This window comes from Danio rerio, chromosome 13, assembly GCF_052040795.2.
Source record: "Danio rerio strain M-AB ecotype USA chromosome 13, GRCz13ab, whole genome shotgun sequence".
In the NCBI taxonomy this organism is placed as follows: domain Eukaryota; kingdom Metazoa; phylum Chordata; class Actinopteri; order Cypriniformes; family Danionidae; genus Danio; species Danio rerio.
In genome coordinates, this window is record NC_141033.1 from 27,000,742 (window position 1) to 27,015,836 (window position 15,095).

At 33.8% G+C, this 15,095-nt stretch overlaps 1 protein-coding gene across 6 annotated transcripts in view; it reads left to right on the forward strand.

Annotated features, from left to right (window-relative positions):
• Positions 1 to 15,095, forward strand: part of lgalslb (lectin, galactoside-binding-like b) — a 37,558-nt gene that overhangs the window by 5,119 nt on the left and 17,344 nt on the right. For 2 of the 6 annotated variants that reach the window (XM_087277660.1, XM_087277664.1), the window contains exons 2-3: positions 13,154 to 13,238; positions 14,998 to 15,062. The exons of 1 other annotated variant lie outside the window; for it this stretch is intronic. The gene's annotated coding sequence lies outside the window, so the exon portion shown is untranslated. Of the gene's footprint in view, positions 1 to 13,153; positions 13,239 to 13,341; positions 13,441 to 14,997; positions 15,067 to 15,095 lie in introns of all 6 variants that reach the window. 3 more of the 6 variants (XM_087277663.1, XM_087277662.1, XM_087277661.1) reach the window with 3 other exon arrangements.

Here is a 15,095-nt window from a genome sequence, read left to right on the forward strand (position 1 = left end):
AAGTGGGATGTGTGGACACTTTGTAAGGGAGAAGTTTCAGCAGAGAATGTACTTCTTAAAGCAATTACTGTCTTTAAAAGTTGACAACACATTGTTGATCATGTTTTATAGTGCTTTATCAAAAGTGTAGCAACATTTTGTGTGATCTGAATTGCTTCTGAGGCCCACAAGAGTTCACTGGGGAAGGTGGTAACAACAGCCTGAAAGTTAATGGGAATAAAACTAAAGAGCATTGATATTATATGCAAAGAATCAGTACTAAATAAGGCTATCCTTATTGTCAATGATGAGAGACATCTATTATCAAACACTTTTCAGTGATTACCATCAGGTCGTCGATATTGTGTTTCCAGGTGTGTAAGTAATAGGAAAAAGTGATTATAAATACCCCAAGCAATTTAGTTTTTAAATTCTTCCACTCGCAGTTGATAGTTGAGTGGATATTTATTTACAGTAGAGGTAACATGTTTTTAAATGATTTATATATATATCATATCAAATATGCCAAATGTGAAATGTCAGAAGTCTCTGTGAGTGCTACAAATGAAATTTCCCTACGGAGACAAATAAAGTTTAACTAACTAACTATTACACTGAAAAAAGTTGATGCATTTACATGTGATTTGTGCATATGTGTGTAAACATAACATTCTGTGCATTTAGTGATTGTTTAAGGCCATTTCAGTCATCATACAGTAAACAACCATCATCTTTCCATCAGTGACATGAAGTCTAAACAGACTTTTGATCATTGTGTGTACAGATTTTGGACATCTTCTTGTACACTTAATACTTTTAAATAGTTTGCTGCATTTACTGTATGAAGCGTCCGTGTCTTGAAGTTGCTCAATATGATGCGATTTACCTTCTATGTGCGATTTGATTGGACGGGAAACACAGGACTGATTTTTCTAATCCCTATAGGAAAAAATAAAGTAGTGACTGCAGGTTGAGTAAAAGTACCGATTCTGCACTAAAAATGTGCTTAAGGGAGAGTAAAAGTACACAATTTTATTTCAACTTAGCAACTTACAATTTCTAAGAAAAAAATACTCAATTACAGTAATTTGAGCATTTGAGGTTTTATTTTACACCACTTGGTAGTAAGTTAATTATTTAGTTAGTAAGTGTTTGATGAGAACTTACTTTATGAGTTCACCCTCCCCCTGACCAAACCACCCACAAAATTATCTTCAGCTTTAAATTTTCCAACTTTCCATTTCATCTGACATCATAAATTCCTCTAACTTCTCAACTTTTTAACCTTTGACCGCTAACTGGCCCGGTTGTAGTATGCAACACTCACTTTTAAGGAAAAAATCGATCAGCAATGCAGAAAAGTCCTATCCATTATGATTACAGAAGAAATTGCTTTTGAGAAATCATTTTCCGATGTTTTTTTATTTAATTCTAAAGACCATGTGATTTCTCACTACTTTTTGTGACATATTTGACACACCTGTCCCTTCAACAAGGGTTTCCATCAGTTAATATTCAAGCCCAGAGCAAACAAATAACAATATAAATACATCCATTAATTAACTGTTTCTATCTTCTTATTCACAAATGTTTTCCATTTATTTACAGTAATATATTGCATTATGGGACGTTAATCTCTGTTGACTTTTGATGTTGAAATGTCAACTCCACAGTTTACCAAAATGACTTTTATTGACCTTTAGTCATTTGAAATAATCTGTTGTATAAGAAATACATAATAATGTTCAAAGAATCAAGTCAGTAAAAAGAAAATTGCTGTAATTTTATTACCAGGTTTTTGTACCATAATTTGCAAACACCAACCCAGATAATTATCACTTCAATCTATTAAAAGTGTAACCTTTTGTCAAACTTTTCAACATCAAATGTTAGTGGAGAAAAGATAAAGGTCTCATAATGCAATTCAAAAGCATAAATTCACAGTAAATATTAGTAATTTTTATATGCATACCATATAGTGAATAATAGAACAAAACGGATACTATAACTTCTTTCACTTGAACATTCTATTACAAAAATAAAAAAATTGTTAAATTATTATATTTAATTTAACTCATAACTATGTATTTTTTAAAAAGTGTGCTTCACCTCTCACACTAAACTGGCCTGTCAGTCATCCTGTAAGGGTTAAAATCCACATACTGTACACACACCCCACACTGGATCTAATTAAATTTACAACATTGAAACAACACGTGCAAATGAATGGAGAGAAAACAAGCTAGTCAGCAGAGAATATAGTTCATATTCAAACAACAGGACACTTTGACATAAATAAGGCCATCAAATGTCTACACTGTCAAAATTTCTGAATCTTTAAAAAAAAACGTAAAAATATTTACTGTGGTTGTGATTGATTAATACTATAATTGATGCATTCAATGACTTTGATAGTTTAAATTACTACAAAAGTGTTCATCAAATTAATGAACATTTTACTAATAATTCATTCTTACTACTTTAATTATTTTTTATTTGTTGAATAATTGTTGGTGGTATGATAATGTTATTGTCTGCTCACATGAGAATGTATTTTGAAATATTAATCACATTTTTTCTTTAATGTCTGGTAGTATTGAAGATAAGTGAATGGTAAGATAAAAATCATGCTGTCCTATATGGACTTTAAATATATCACAAAATTTTCTTGTATTTGTTGCGATAATAATAATGACAATATCGTATATAAAAAATAACCCTGCTCCTTTCCTAGGGCCTTCTATCCACAAACAAACACTGAATCAGCTTATCAAGCTTTTCAGGATCATATAAAATAAATGAGCAGATGTGCTAAAGCAGGTTAGAAATAAACCTTGCTGGACAGTGGGTCTCCTGGAGCAGAGAGACCTCTGAAATAGTGTCACATTTATGGATCACACAGTGTAATGTCATTTCTGTTTCATTCATACTAGATGAATGAGGACGCCCTTGCACATAAACTACACATATAGATTACTGAAGAAAAGAAATCAGCTATCACCGCTGCTGAGCAAAGAGGATAAAGTTTATAGAAGCATGAAACAAACTCTTGTGGCAATATCTGAAATATTTCTGTTCTTCAAGTTATTTTGTGTATTTTATTGACGTAAAGTATGATTTCCTCATTCTGTAATATAAAACCACATCTGGTCACAAAAAAGGAGTCATTTCAAACACCTGCTATGTTTTAAAGTGTATTAAAAATAAAATTATGTCAATAAATCTTTGTAAGCAGGCTAAAACATGCAAAACTGTATTGCACACATGCTTACACTCAAAGATAAAGGTACGAGAGCTGTCACTGGGGTGCTACCTTTTTCACGTTTGTACTTAAAGCACAGGTCTCAAACTCGATTCCTGGAGAGCCGCAGCTCTGCACTGTTTTGCTCCAAAACTAATTAAACAAATCTGATCCAACTAATCAAGATGTTCAAGACTAGTAGAGACTATTAGGCAGGTTTGAGTTGGAGCTGGTTGAAGCTAAACTATACAGAGCAGCGGCCCTCAAGGAATTGAGTTTCAGACCATATTATATATTTGTATATTAGTACCTAAAAATTTCATGTGGTACACATTTGAACTTTTTAGGTACTAGTATGTACCCTTAAGCCATTAATAAGGACCCTTTAATCATAACAGCCAGGCCAGGCCAGGTTCCCCCCGCTCAAAGTCACCCCATTCACTCCAGTCACCCTCCCCTGAGTTTTGATTAGCCCAGCTCCAGCACATCATCCCCAGCCATTCACGCCAGCCCCATATAACCCAGAACCTCCGCTTGCTCAGTGTCCAGCGTCGTCGATAGACAGAAGGACAATTGCTCATGGTCAGTGCTATCTAGCTTACTCAGAATATTACTTACCTGTTCTGTTTCCCTGTTATAGCTAGTGTTCCTCGTCTCTCTCCTAGTGTGATTCCCATCTGGTCTCGGCTGATGTCTGTCTCCCGCTCCTTCCAAGAACCTGGTTCCATCTATCCTCCGGTCCCTCTCTATCATCCTCCAGTCCCTCCATATTATTTTCAGTCTCTCCATGTTAGGGCTGCACGATATTTGCATGATCTGATATTGCGATATTTTATTTTTCTGTGATTAAAATGCTGCGATATGAATAATGTTTCAGAAGATGGTTTAAAGATGTTTTTTTACAGAGTAACAAAATTATTTTACGTTATTTTATTGTTATTAAATGTAAAATAACAGTCATTAAATTACAGAAATTTACCGGAAATTTAAATTTAAGGAAATTTCTGTAATTTAACATTCATTATTTTACAGTACATTTCTGTAATTTAATGGCCATTATTTTACAGGTTTTTTTCGGCACCCCAGCTGTCAAAAAAAAAGTAAAATAACAGATTTTTTACAGTGTTTTTATGGAGAGTCTAACAGTATTCGTCTACAGAAATTGAATCACATTAAAAATGTTTTTCTTACTTTGTTTTGTCTGGTTTCTAGTCCAAATATTAAAAACAATCTCAGACCAAGTAAAGTTTTCACCATCAGAAGAAATAATTAAGTATAAATAAAATTAAGATATTTTGCTTGTTTAAAGGAAATAATCTGCCAGAAGGGTACATGAATTAATTGTTTTCTATGAAATGTAGATACTTTGGACTAGAAACAAGACACAAAAAGATTAAAGTAAGAAATGTTTTTATTTATTTATTTATTTATTTTTTGCATAAATCAAAGTCCATATATACAGTGATTAAATACAATTCTGTAGCTCCTGTAATTCAGACTCAACATTGCATATCTTGCGATGTGACTATTGCGTATGCACATATTCCAATATCGATGCTGAAACGATATATTTTGCAGCCCTGCTCCATATCATCCTCTGGTCCCTCCATATCATCCAATCCACTACTTTTTATTATTTACTCAAAGTTCTGGCCTCTGTCCTCCTCTTGTGACAGTACCACCCCATTGACAGCTCTCGTAGCTTTTATTTTTAGTGCTTGCTGATTAAATAATAATAAATGATCACAGCCCTATTATATGTTTTATTATTATTAAAACAATCCGTTTTTTTGACGTGTACAATTTCTACTGATATATTGCAAATGATAAGATATCGCCCGTCCTTAATGCAAAATACAAAAATTTAGTTTCATTTATCTCAATAAAAGAATTTTTTTTTTTTCATTTTTGCAACCAGCGTTGTCCCACTTTTCAACAATCAGTGCTATATATACATCCAAAAATGGCTGGAAGGGCATCCTATGCGTAAAAAGCTGGAACAGTTAGCGGTTCATTCCGCTGTGGCGATCGCTGATAACTAAAGGACTAAGCCGAAGAAAAAATGAATGCATGAATGAATGAACAAGTAAGCAATGCCTGTTGGTGTCAAGATCAATCATATAGTGCAATGCACAAAGCACTTCATTAAATGTCATCTGAAACAGCATTAGTGAGTAAATGACAGACAGAATACTTATTTTTTTGACTGAACTGTCCCTTTAAACTGAGCGCGAGGTGGAAAGTAAACTGCCCATGCAGTTGCATTTCTAATTTGATTCTGCTCAGTTCACAGGGCATGAAGTAGACAGTCTTCCTTGTTTCTGTGGAGGCAGAGAAAGAGAAAGAGAGGGAGAAGAAAGAAGTAGAATGAGAGAGAGACTGCAAAAGCCCTGCTCTCTCTCTCTCTCTCCCTGTCAGGTTGGCTTTGTGCAAATATCTGAATGATCTTGTTCTGCTGTGAGGGAGCGAAGCCACACCTACTCCCCACCAACCACAGGCCCAGCTCAGCAGGCACACAAGCAGTCGCACGTTTATGTAACACACACACACACACACAAACGAAGCCAAGATCTGCCCCTGCTGGCTGGAATCTAAACTGAGAGCTATGGCAGCATCTGCACTCCTCTGGTCAATGCATGGTTAATACTAGTTCAGTTAGTGTAAAAGATGTCAACATGAACTAACAATTAAAATAACAGATACTGTTAATTGTAACTTCTACTAATACATTATTAAAATCAAAAGTAGTATTATTATTACTTATATAAAGAGATCTCAAAATTCACCTTGCTGTAGTTTTTTTCTTATTTTTTTGTCCTTTTCTCTGCAGATTTATTTTTTTTATTCTCCTTTAACCAACTAGTGGTAAATAAATCTGACTATGCACTGACCGGCCAACTTATTAGGTAGATCTTGCTAGTACTGAGTTGGATCCCCTTTTGCCTTCAGAACTGCCTTAATCCTTCGTGGCATATTCAACAAGTTACTGGAAATATTCCTCAGAATAATTGGACCTTTTGGTCTATATTGACATGATAGCATAACGGAGTTGCTGCAAATTAGTCCGCTGCACTTCCATGATTGTGCTGTAGAGGATTGAGATCTGGTGACTTTGGAGGCCATTTGAGTACAGTGAACTCATTGTCATGTTCAAGGAACCAGTCTGAGATGATTATAACATGGCAAGTTATCATGCTAGAAGTAGTCATCAGAAGATGGATACGCTGTGGTCATAAAGAGATGGACATGGTCAGCAACAATGCTCAGGTAGGCTGACACAATGACACAATGCTCAACTGGTACTAATGGGCCAAAAGTATGCCAAGAAAATATCTTCCACACCATTACACCACCACCAGCAGCCTGACCCGTTAATACAAAACAGGATGGATCTTTGCTTTCATGTTGTTGACCCCAAATTCTGACCCTACCATCTGAATTATGGAGCATAAATCGACACTCATCAGATCAGGCAACACTTTTTCAATCTTCTAATGTCCAATTTTGGTGAGCCTGTGCAAATTGTAGCCTCAGTTTCCTGTTCTTAGCTGACAGGAGTAAGCCCTGGTGTGGTCTTCTCCTGCTGTAGCCCATCCACCTCAAGGTTGGACGTGTTGTAAGTTCAGAGATGCTCTTCTGCATACCTTGGTTGTAACGAGTGGTGTTCAAGAGTTACTCTTGCCTTTCTATCAGCTGGAACCAGTCTGGCCATTCTCCTCTGAACTCTGGCATCAACAAGGCATTTGCACTCACAGAACTGCCGCTCACTGGATATTTTCTCTTTTTCTGACCATTCTCTGTAAACCCTAGAAATAGTTGTGCATGAAAATCCCACTAGATTAGCAGTTTCTGAAATACTCAGACGAGCCTATCTGGCACCAACAACCATGCCACGTTTAAAGTCACTTAAATCATATTTCTTCCTCATTCTAATGTTCAGTTTAGATTGCAGCAGATCGTCTTGACCATGTCTACATGCCTAAATGCACTGAGTTGCTGCCATGTAGTTGGCTGATTATTCATTTGTGTTGTGTTGTACCTAATAAAGTAGCTGGTGAGGGTAAGTTACTCCTTTTTTATTGTTGTTGAAGTTCTTTGTTATTTTGTTGAGTGAGAGATGTGACTCCTGAAACCTCATTACAAGCAGGGGTGTTAATTTAATTTGATTTATTTCTCTTTATTAATTGTTTGGCTTGTACAGTGGAGCAATTTCAAGCTTGGGGTTCCTAACAGGTGTTAAAAGTGGAATAGATATTTATTAGTTAATTATTGACAATGATAAATATACATTGCTACTATTATTTTAGTTGTTTGATATAGTTAAAGGGATTGTTCACCTAAAAATAAAAATGTGCTGTCAAGGTAATATGCTACAAATAATGTTCAGCTTCTTGTGTCGAGAAATCATTAAGCGCCATAATTTATTATTAAGATAAGCTCAAAGTTTTATCAGGAGCCATGGCAAATCATTTTGATTTGGCCAATATGTGTTTTTTTTTTTTTTTTTTTTTTACCTTTTTACCATTTTTAATTATTAGGCACTGCAATATCTTCATCTAAAATGTCTTTAATATTCTACTTATTTATTATTATAGTACCTACTTATTAATATTCTACTTATTTAAGATGTTACTTTTATAGATATTATGCTACAATAATTGATTACATATTTTAAATACTGTAAGTCCATCATTATTATCCAACATTTCTGTAAATATAGATATTGATCTGGACAATATGCCATATTAGGTGTCACTTATATTAAACAAGCAATTATTTAATCAATTGCCACTTTTAATTTAAAGGTTTCTGATGCCTTTATGAATACTATTGTGCTCCAGTAAAATAAAGCTAATAATGCCCTGGTAAATATTAATTTTACATCATAATATGCCAAGGAAGATTACCATAACACATCCTGAGATTTTTTTTTTCTCTGATAATATTTCTCGGATGAATCATTGTTTTATTCTGGTCAAACAGGTTTACAAAAATGACTGAAAATGTTTTGAGCTTAGTTTGTTTAGTCATGAAGAGGTTTCTCACATTAGCATAATAATGCAAAAATCATAAGGATATTAACTTACAATTCTGTTAAAAGCAGAGTTAAACCTGATGAAGCTCGTTATTTTGTGTGCAGCTTTTCAACAGCTCTACTGCAGGTCAAGACAATTTATATCCAATTATTTTAAAGCTATTTAAATATACAAAGATATATATAAAGATATACAGTTGAAGTAAGGTTAGGTTAGGTCAGGTTTTTAAAAATTAAAAACTGCTTTTATTTTTGCTGAAATAAAACAAATTAATTTTCTCCAGAAGAAAAAAATATTATCTGACAAACTGTGAAAATTTCCTTGCTCTGTTAAACATCATTTGGTAAATATTTAAAAACAAAAAGTTCAAAGGGCAGCTTATAATTCCGACTTCAACTGTCTATATAGTGAAGATAAGTTACACTAAAAAATGATTCAAAGATTATTGCTTGGATTTACTTTTTTAAGTTAAGTGGTTGTAAACAATTTATTTGGGCTGAGTTTAAACAACAAATTAAGTTGAACATTACTCAATTTAATTTGTTTAAATTCAACATAAATTGTTTACAACAATTTTGCAGAAATACATTTTTAGTGTATGTTTAGTAATATAATACACTCAAAAATGACTTGACTTAATTTTTTAATGTTCAATCAACTTAAATTTGTAAAAATAATTAAATGAACTTAATTGTGTGGAACCCAGCATTGAACATGAAATTACATGAAAGTGTAATAGTAAACATTAAGATGAATCGCTTAAAATTGTATGGTCCTTTTTGGAAGTAAAAATATGCTAATTCTGCAAATAAATGTAAATGATTTGCAAAATAAACAGTTTAAACGCGTACATTTTTAAATATTATCACATCATGAATTTAAATTTACATGGATTTAGCCATTAAACATTTTTTTACTTTCCAATTTAGCATGATTCGAAATGTTTACTTTGCTGAAAGAGTAAAAATATTTCAAAACTGTTATTGTCAATAAAACAGTCAGATTTAACATAGCAACACAGGCACTGTTCAATTTTATAAGTGAATTTGAAAGTAAGTCCCCATGCTTGTCCAAGCATACCAAATGAATATTTTCAAATAAAATGTGGCATTGGGTATTCCCTGTTTGTAGAATCCTCCAAGGCCAATCCAAACATTTTAAAAAACAGTCATTTCATTTATTGTTATGATATGCATTGATTTTCCTGTGATGAATGCCATAATGTAAAAATGCTAAATTTATTTGAAGTAAATTTATTTAAAGGGACAGTTCACCCTGAAATGAAAATTTCGTAATCGTTTACTCTCTATATATATTCTTTCAAACCCATAAGAAATTAGTTCATTTTTAAATGGAGATATAAGAGATTTCTGTCTCTTTATTAAAAGTTGGGACTTGTGGAGCTGCGCATCGATGGATTTGCTCTTCAGTGTTTGGACTTTCAGCAGTGAAATTTAAACCACACTGAACTAAACTAAACTTAACTTTACTTAAGTACTTACTTTAACTAAACTTAACCCTGAAAACTGGCATGGCAAGGTTTCAATTCACTTTGACACAATCTACATTAAAAGCGCTGTAGAAATAAGCATAAACTGAATTGAAGTTACCTACAGTTTAACTCTTTAAATAAACCACTGGATAGTTTGTTATCTTTTAGCAAGGGTTTTGAACTGTCAAACTTTTAAGCGAACTGATTCCTAATAGAAATTCTTTTTTAATAATATTTAAACAACGATTATAATTAAAAAATTAAATGGGTGAGTTAATGATGACAAAATATTCATAATAACTCTTGTAACCCTTTAATACAATTCAGCTCTTGTAAACAATACTATTTGTAATACTTAAAGTATGATAGGTTAATATAATAATGCAAAATAATATTTAACTTCAATAAATGTAATATATTAATGCATAAAATCTATTAAATATTTAAGAAATTTATATCTTTCAATTATCCTAAACAGACAGGACTTGGAATGAAATCAATAATACGTGAAAGAAGATTTAAAGGCGTCAGATGGAGCAAAGAGTATTGTTTTGAGTAGAAATGACAGTTTGCAGCATATAACAGTGAGCTTACATCGGGTTACTTCTGTATCAAAGGTCAGTGAGAGTTAATTATTATGAAGGACGCTGAGCTCTAAAGGATGGAGCCAAGACTGTCAGACTTGCTGGATTTTTAAACCTATTGCATAACACACACACAGCATTCACTGTTAGACGCCCGGTGCGCACAACAGATTTTATATGCTGTGTGAATGTGTTTTGCGATGCTGTGACAGTAAATGTATTCACGTGATCTTGTATCTGTGTGTGTGTGTGTGTGTGTGTTTGTGTGTTGAGGGGAAAGGCCCTGAGTGAGGAGCCAGAACAGGAAGTAAGAAACAGACCACACACAGCTGCTGCATGGAGAGAGTGGGTGTGAGGAAGTGTGTGGGAGCTTGACATTCACAAAAACACACAATAAGCCATATTCAGACTGAGAGAGAGAGAGAGAGAGAAAGAGAGAGAGAGAGGGAGACGGATTGCAATATATTGATACAGGGGAAGCAGAGTGAAAGACAGATCTTGAATATGACATCTGAAACGGCTGTTGCTCTAAAAAGATAGTTCACCCCAAAATGAATTTTACAGCATCAGTTCATCTTGGGAATGACATATGCAAGTCCAGAGGAATTTTTGTGAGCCATTCCTCTTGCAGAATAGGGGCCAGGTCACTATGTGATGCTGGTGCAGGAAAACGTTTCCTGACTCACTCCTCCAAAACACCAAAATGTGGCTTGATATTATGCAATCTGGTGATTGTGCAGGCCATGCGAGATGTTCATTTTCATACTTATCAAACCACTCTGTCACCAGTCTTGCTGTGTGTATTAGTGTATTATCATCCCGATACACGGCACCTCCTTCAGGATACAATGATTAAACCATTGGGTGCACATAATTCTCCTGAATAGTTCAGTAGTCCTTGGCAGTGACGTGCCAATCTAGTACAAGTATTGGGCAAAGGGAAGGCCATGATATTACATCCCAAACCATCACTGGTAACTCTGGGCATGCAATAACCTGGGTGGTATGCTTCTTTAGGGCTTCTCCACACTATAATGTGAAGACAGTGAAGGTGGACTCATCAGAGAAAAATACATGTTTCACATTGTCCAAAGCACAAGATTTTTGCTGCTGGCACCATTGAAACAACGTTTGGCATTACATTTGACAAATATATATATATATATATATATATATATATATATATATATATATATATATATATATATATATATATATATATATATATATTTTTTTTTTTTTTTTTTTTTTTTATTTAGTTTAGTTTTGTGTAGTGTTGTGTTGTGTTGTGTTGTGTTGTGTTGTGTTGTGTCGTGTTGTGTTGTGTTTTGTTGTGTTGTGTTTTTTTTTGTTTTGTTTAATTTTCCCCATCAGACCATTCATCATTTTTCCTACAAGAATTTTTCAAACAACATTGTTTTTTGTAAATATAATGTTGTATAACATAATACATTATTTCATATTATGATATATAATCCAATTCAATTTATTTTTATTATAGTCATTACATTACATCATGTCCTTTTAGCACTAACAATCAATCTTCCATAATATAATACAATATAATATAATATATATATATATATATATATATATATCTGATCCTAAATTGTTGGGATAGGCTTCAGCATGGGCAATGCAGGACAAGTGTTTTGAAAAATAGATGAAAGGTAAATAAAAAAAAATAATAATTTAATCAAATATACTGTTATGGACAAATGGTTTAAAGAAAGTCAGATATTCTAAGATACGAAAACGGTGAATGGGCTAATGAAAATTAAAATATAATAAAACAACACACTCATGTGAAAAAAGTTAGAAGTTTATAGAAGTTTATTTATGTAAAAACCAAAGACTATAGAATACAACTAGAAATGTTGTAACAAGAAATGTTCCAGCATGACAAGTGCTTTGAAAAATAGATGATTATGAAAAGTAATAAAATATTGAAACTCTGTTAAGATATAGAAAATGGTTGAAAAAAAAAGAAAATAATACAATGTTAAAATTACATTTAATTTTATAATTGTTAAACTTTAGTAATAATAATAATAAAACAGTCCAGAGTGTTCCCTGTTCATGACTTGAGAGATCTTGCATAGGACATGTCTTGAGAATCTGGATGTAAAATATGGGCTGAGAATCCCTATTCCAGCGATTTTGGAGTATAGTGGAGACCATGTAGCGACTGACTTAAGTGGTATTTTCTTCCACCTATGGATTTCAATTGATGTCCTTTTTTAAAATGCCTTTTTGTGTGTTCAGCAGGAAATTAACCTCAAATGGAAGTCAGTTTTAATGCTTGGGCTGAACAACTAACACACCAAACTCTTTCAAGTAATATCCAGTTAGATGTGGCACAGGCCTATTAGCAGGTGACTGTTAATGTCAGTTAGAGGGCTGGTCATTGGCATGGCGTGGGGCAAGTTGGTGAGGGTGAGGTGTCCAGCAGAGCATGGTCGGGCAGTGCCAGCTCTGTCTGTGGTGCTTTCCGCCTGAGCAGGTGAGGAGAATGGAGCTGTGGGAGAGCAGTGCAGAGCGACTGCAGCATTAACCTAATTACAGGCTGGCCCTGCTAAATAAACACTTATTAAATTTGCATGCTCAAATACACTTTTGGACAGAGTGGGTCACCATGCATATAGCCTTTTGCTGTCGCTCAATGGTCCACACTTCATTATGGAAGAGTGTCCGTTAGTGCTAAAAGGACATGATGCAATGTACTGACTCAAATAAAACATTTTATTAAATTACAATATCATCTTATTATGAAATGATGTAATATTTTATGTTATTCATTCATTCATTCATTTTCCTTCAGCTTAGTACCTGTATTCATCAGGGGTCACCACAGCGGAATGAACCGCCATCTATTCCGACATGTGTTTTACAAAGTGGATGTCCTTGTGAGTAAACCTACTGAAAAACACCAGTTTCATACACACTAATTCACACACACACACTATGGCCAGTTTATTTAATTCACCTATACTGAATGCGCTTGAACAGTGGGGGAAACCGGAACACCTGGAGTAAACCCACATTAACACGATGAGACAGAAATGCCAACTGTCCCAGCCTAGGCTCGAAACCAGTGACCTTCTTGCTGTGAGTGTACAGTGCTAACCACTGAGCCACCATTTTGCCCTTTATATTATATTATATTATATTATATTATATTATATTATATTATATTATATTATATTATATTATATTATATTATATTATATTAAAAATGTTTGAGGCATAAAGGCTTTAAATAATGCTTGAAAGATTCTGTTTATTTGACCCAATGGTTGAGTTAAATATATTTGGTGCTTTGTTGGGTTATTTTTAATCTTTATTAAGTTATTTATTAATAACTCAACAAAATGGGTTAAATATTTGGTGCTGTGTTGGGTTATTTTTAACCTTTATTTGGTTATATATTTAATAACTCAACCAGTTGGGTTAAAATTTTGTATTTCAACAGTCAACTGATTTAACTGACACAGAACAGCTGTATTAACAAGCGTACAGAATGTTTTTTTTGCGTGATAGTTTATTCAAGCTGAACATGATAACATTATTTTTATCAAATTACCTCTCCATGTCATGTTTTCTATATCCGTTTCACCAGCACTCTTAATTATGGATGACACCATAATTATATATAATAAAAAATTAAGAATGGCTTGATGGAATATGCCAATTTCCTCATTTTAATAATATAAAAACCATCACAACAAAACAATATACATACCCAACCCCCTCCCCAGAAACAATATATTATGTTGCAATAATAATATTAAAACACACACATTTTATGTGTTAATCAATACGTTCAGGAATCCCCTTTCATTCTATTTAAGTGCAGACAAGCTTGTATGTTAAAACATCACATAACCACTTTTATGCAAACCTCAAGCTGTCATTTAGGCCGTTCACTCCATATCACTGCCCCAGTCTGCACCCTGATTCAGACTATTTAGACCCTGTGAGCCTCTGCTGGTGAAGGCTGAAACTACACCAAATGCTTTTTTATGTCTGAAAGCTATTCATAATTAGCAATGTCATCTGACTTAAGCCGCTAACCAGAGATGTAAAGAACAGTTTGTCCAGTTGGTACTGAGCGTCTCAACGTGTGCCATTGTGTGTCTTCTACATCACTTAACCACCAGCAGCCTTAGCTGTTGAGACAGGATAGATCCATGCATTTACATTGCTGTTAAAGTTCTCATGAAATCAAAACTTACTCTATGATTTTGTTAGCTCACATTGTTTTTGGAGAACTATTCATCTGTGCATGTTATTAAGAAAAAAAAATTGTCCTTGTAATCTTTAATTAAAATCTGAAAATGGACTTCCTGTTTGTTTTCCGTTAAATTCTCTGTTCATGTCTGTCTGGGGTACTGGGTGGGGTTAACATACTTAGCCACGCCCCACCAGCTGTCAGTTTTGACAGTGCTATAACAACATCAGAAATGGTTGGAGAAGGTGTTGTAATAATTAAGTTGTAATAACTCTGCCAAAACCCTTTTCCCGATTTTCTGAGTGAAATGCATACTTTTCTACATCCAATCAGCTCGCAATAGAAAAAAAACAAGTCACACCCATTGTTTTCTTAATTAATATTCCAAAAAACTCATAATAAAAAAAAACTGTCATCATTTCTTGTTCATGCAGACTTTAACACCAAAATCTGACCAACATCTGAATGTTGCAGTAGAATTTGAGACTCATCAGACCAAGCAAGTATTACCCAATTGTCTATGACTTTATGA